Source organism: Mustela lutreola, chromosome 14 (genome assembly GCF_030435805.1).
Source record: "Mustela lutreola isolate mMusLut2 chromosome 14, mMusLut2.pri, whole genome shotgun sequence".
Taxonomy (NCBI): Eukaryota; Metazoa; Chordata; class Mammalia; order Carnivora; family Mustelidae; genus Mustela; species Mustela lutreola.
In genome coordinates this window covers 23907200-23912741 of record NC_081303.1, presented here as the reverse complement: position 1 = coordinate 23912741, position 5542 = coordinate 23907200, and the positions used below count along the sequence as shown (strand labels likewise).

The window sequence follows — 5542 nt, the reverse complement described above, 5'->3', positions numbered from 1 at the left end:
GAAGAAGCATAATGTGAGAAAGGAATCCATCAAAATCCTTGAGGAGAGAACAGGTAGCAACCTCTTTGACCTCAGCAGCAGCAACTTCTTCCTAGGAACATCGCCAAAGGCAAGGGAAGCAAGGGCAAGAATGAACTATTGGGATTTCATCAGATCAAAAAGCTTTTGCACAGCAAAGAAAACAGTTAACAAAGCCAAAAGATGACTGTCAGAAGTTATCTGGGAGAAGATATTTACAAATGACATACCAGATAAAGGGACAGTATCCAAAATCTATAAAGAGCTTATCAAACGCAACACCCTAAGAACAAATAATCCAATGAAGAAATGGGCAGAGGACATGAACAGACATTTCTGCAAAGAATACATCCAAATGGCCAACAGACACATGAAAAAATGCTCCACATCACTCGGCATCAGGGAAATACAAATCAAAACCAGAATGAGATACCACCTCACACCTTTCAGAGTCAGTCAATGACAGATGCTGGCGAGGATGTGGAGAAAGGGCAACCTCCTACACTGTACGTGGGAATGCAAGCTGGTGCAACCACTCTGGAAAACAGCATGGAGGTGCCTCAAAAAGCTGAAAATAGAACTACCCTATGACCCAGTTCTTGTAGTATTGGGTATATACCCTACAGATACAAACGTGGCATTCTGAAGGGGCACATGCACCCAAATGTTTATAGCAGCAATGTCCACAATAGTTAAACTATGGAAAGAACCTAAATGTCCTTCAGCAGATGAATCAATAAATAAGATGTGGTATATTTGTACAATGGAATACTATGCAGCCATCAAAAGAAATGAAATCCTGCTATTTGTGATGACGTGGATGGAACTAGAGGGTATTATGCTTGGCAAAATAAATCAATCTGAGAAAGACAACTATCATGTGATCTCCCTGATATGATGAAGTGGAGATGCAACATAGGCAGTTTCGGGCGTACGAAAAGAAAAATAAAAGAAGATGGGATTGGGAGGGAGACAAACCATAAAAGACTGAATCTCACAAAACAGACTGAGTGTTGCTGGGGAGAGGTGTGTTGGGAGAGGATGGTGGGGGTATGGACATTGGGGAGGGCAGGTGCTATGGTGAGTGATGGTGAGTGCTGTGAAATGTGTAAACCTGGTGATTCACAGACCTGTACCCCTAGGGATAAAAACACATTATATGTTTATAAAAAATTTTGAAAAAAAATTTTAAAAATCCATTAAAGAAAAAACACATATTGCAAGCCCAGAGCTAATCTCATATTCAATAAAAAAGGTTTGAAAGTTTTCCTTTTAAAGATCAGAAAAAAGACAAGTGTGTCCACTTTCACTACTCTCATTTGACATAGTACTGGATGTCCTAGCCAGAGAAACAAGGAACACAAAGAAATAAGAGACTCCAAAAAAAAAAAAAAAAAAGCAAGAAGTAAAATTTTCTTGTTTTGGATAACATGAACTTACATGTTAAAAAATCCTAAAAACTTCACAAAAAAATTTGAATAAACAAATTTAGTAAAGCCTCCAAATACAAGATCAATATATAAAAGACAAGAATTTTGTTTTGTTTCATTTTTTAAAAATATGGAATGCTTCCCAGTTTTTCATGTCATCCTTGTTCCATGATCACGCTAATCTTCTCTGCATCATTCCAATTTTAGTATATGAGCTGCCAAAGTAAGCACAAGACAGGAGCATTTTAACACTCTAATGATGAACTATCTGAAAAAATAAATAAAACCATCTAATTCACAATAGCATCAAAAATAATAAAATACTTAGGAATAGATTTAACTAAGAAGATGAAAGATCTGTACTCCATAAACTATGACATTGATAAAGAAATTGAAGGAGACACAAATGGAAAGATAGCTCATATTTATGAATGGTAAGAATTAACATTGTTAAAATGTCCATATTACCGAAAACCATCTGTAAATCCAATTCCTATCAAAAATCCAATGTTAGGGGCGCCTGGGTGGCTCAGTGGGTTAAGCCGCTGCCTTCGGCTCAGGTCATGATACCAGGGTGCTGGGATTGAGCCCCGCATCAGGCTTCCTGCTCAGCAGGATGCCTGCTTCCTCTTCTCTCTCTGCCTGCCTCTCTGCCTGCTTGTCATCTCTCTCTGTCAAATAAATAAATTAAAAATCTTTTAAAAAAATCCAATATTATTTTTTTACAGAAGTAAGTAAAGAATCCTAAAATTTATATGAGACCATAAAAGACAACAAATAATCAAAGCAGTTCTGAGAAAGAATGAAGAAGAGAAATTACACTTCTTGATTTGAAACTATACTACAAAGCCCTCATGCTCAAAATAATAAAGTATACTGGCATAAAAACAGACCAATAAACAAGTAGAACAGAATTGAGAGTCCAGAAATAAATCCTTTCATACAGTCACCTAATATTTGACAGGGGCCCACATATGTAATGGGTAAAGATAGTCTGTTCAATAAATGATATTTAAAACTGAATAGTCACATAAACAGTATGAAACTGGAACCTTATATCACTCATAAGTCTTAACTTGAAATAGATTAAAGACTTAAAGGTGATGCATGAAACTAAATTTCCTAAAGGAAAACATAGGAAAAATTCTCCTTGACATTGGTCTTGCCAATAGTTTGTTGGATACCAGACCAAAAACACAAGCAAAAAAAAGCAAAAATAAATAAATGGTATTACATCAAACTAAAGTTTCTGCATTGCCAAAAAAAAAAAAAAAGAGAAAGAAGGAAAACACAATCCACAAAATGTAAGAAAACACTTACAAATCTTATATCTGAAAAGAGGTTAATAACCAACAGATACAAATAGAAAAAAATATATAATTAAAAAAATAGCAAAAGGATCTCAATAGACTTTTTTTTTCAAAAAAGTTATATAAATGACCAACAGGAGCATTAAAAAGTGCTCAACGTAAAAAACTCAGGGCAAAGTCATTTTGTTGTTGTTGTTGTTGTTTACCTCTGAAAAACACAGCAAGATATTACTACCCATTAGAATATATACTACCAAAAAATTGAAACTAACAAATTTTGGTAAATATTGGGGAAAATGGGGAACTTAGGCAATGTGATAGGGATATAAATTTGTATGGAAAACAGTATGGAGATTATTCATGTTATTAAAAGTAAAATTACCATATGATTCAGTAATCCCACTTCTAGGTATATATCTAAAGGAAACGAAGTCACTGTTCAAAGACATATCTGCACTCTTATGTTTATTATAAAATTATTAACTCTAAGCAAGAGATGGAAATAACTTCAGTATCCATTAATGGATGAATGAATAAAATAAGTATGGTAAATATATCCTATGGAATACTACTTAACCATGAAAAATTAAGAAATACTGCCATTTACAACAGCATGGATGGATCTTGAAGGTATTATACTAAGTGAAATATTTCAAAGATTTTATATATTTTTTTAATTTATGTGTTATGATATCCCTTACATACAGAATCTGAGGAAAAGGCAAACTAATGGAAACTTAGAGTTGAGTTGACAAGGGGTGAACCTGGGGTGGAGTAAGGTGGTCAAAGGGTGCAAACTTGCAACTATAATATGAAAAAGTTCTGGGGATCTAATGTACAGCATGATGATCATAGTTAATAAAATATACATACTTTTTTTATTGTGCTTCCCTTTATTAAACTTTGCATATATCACATTCTTACAAGTTGAAAGTTTACAGCAATCTTGTATAAGAGGTCTGCTGCCACCATTTTTCTAACAACATTTGTTCATTTTGTGTCTCTCTGTCACATGTTGGTAATTATTGCAATATTTCAAGTTTTTTCATTATTATTGTATTTGTTATGGTGATCTGTGATCAGTAATTATGACCCACTGAAAACTCAGAACTAGTTTACTTAAGGTATATACATTGTTTTTCTTTAAAAACATAATGCTTTTGAACAGTACAGTATAGTGTTTATTTTTTATATGCACTGGGAAACATAATTTTTTATATGCACTGGGAAACCAAAAAAAATAATAATTTGACTTAGTTTATTGAGATAATCACTTTATTGAGGCAGTCTGGAACAAAACCCACAAGACCTCTGAAGTTTATCTCTACTATACTATATACATAAAAGTTGCTAAGAGAGTAGATCTTAAAATTCCTTACGACACATGCATAAAAAACAGTGGCAACTATACGAGATAGTAGATGTATTAATATTTTTATGTAGATTATATTGCAATAAAGATGTATACCAATTTATCAAATTGTACAAAATTTACACAATGTTAAAAGTTTGCAATGTTATAAGAAATCATTTCTTAAATTTACAAATTATAATATGTCGATTTTTTTTCAATAAAGCTGGAAAAAACTTTTTGTAGAATTAATCCATTTTTCAAAAAAGGAAGTAAGGAAGTAGAAACTGCAACTAACTATGAAATAATAGAATATAAAATCCATTTTCGTTATATACACTGTGACAAAAACTATTACTTAGTTTACAATGAAGGAGTACTTATGAAGCATGAAGGATGGTCTATAAATAAGGCTTAAAGAGCTCAGTTTTAAGGTTTAAATTTAAAATCTTCTTTTGAAATACTAAACTGACCACCCAGTTTTCCAAACTTAAATGTCTTAACTGCATGAATTTATTTCATACAACTCTATCATCTAGTTTCATAAGAAAGCAGCATGCAAATTTTGAATAAGACAGACTTGCTTAAGTTTCTTTATGTTCAACAGTAAAGGATACCTCCCTAAAAATAAATAAAAGAAAAATCAGCATATTTATTATGATAATTATTATTCATAATGAGATTCATATTGAATTAGGGAATATATATCCTCAGAGGGGGTAAAGTAAAATGAAATTTATCTTGGTAAATGTGTCTATGAATAGTCAATACAATGCCTCAATATAAATGAATATTACCATTTTGAACAATTTAATTACTATTATTAGAATTATTATAAGCATAAAAATAGCTATCATTTTAGCATGGAGTATGAGACTCTCATGCTCCATGCTTCATCACATCCACACAACAACTCTGCATAATAAGTATTATCATCACCATTTCATGGGTGAAAAAACTGAGGCTAACACATTTAGATAACTGGTTTATGATTACATGGCTAGGAAAGATGCATCACACTAATTTAGGCTTTATGATTTCAGAATTGTACTCTTTCCACTGCACATTCTATTACTCTGTAAATACTTGGCCTGTTTTCATTTAGTTCTTTAATTTTATTCATGTGGTGATGGCTTAAAGCTTCATTTAAAGGAAGCTTAAAAAATTCATTTAACCAAAAGCTCCCAAGAATTAAAAATGTCATGGATCTAATGTAGACATGGATAGCATTAGTTAATGGGAAACTCTATATTTTCCACTCTAGTGAAATAACAATCAGAGTATTTTTCTAAGTTTTAGTCTCTGAGTGTTCAAAAGGACTTTGTTAAAATAGAAATATTTAGACAAAGGTGATCAAAAGTCTGGATCAGGTCACCTTAAGATAAATATTAGGAAACTGAGGAAACAAATGGAGATTTGAACACTGAGCTATG

At 32.4% G+C, this 5542-nt stretch overlaps 1 non-coding gene across 1 annotated transcript; it reads right to left on the bottom strand.

The window, feature by feature from the left end:
- Window positions 1-1572: 1572 nt before the first annotated feature.
- On the bottom strand, window positions 1573-1679 carry LOC131815372 (U6 spliceosomal RNA). The gene has a single exon (XR_009347688.1). It is a non-coding gene; the product is annotated as a U6 spliceosomal RNA (small nuclear RNA).
- Window positions 1680-5542: the final 3863 nt, after the last annotated feature.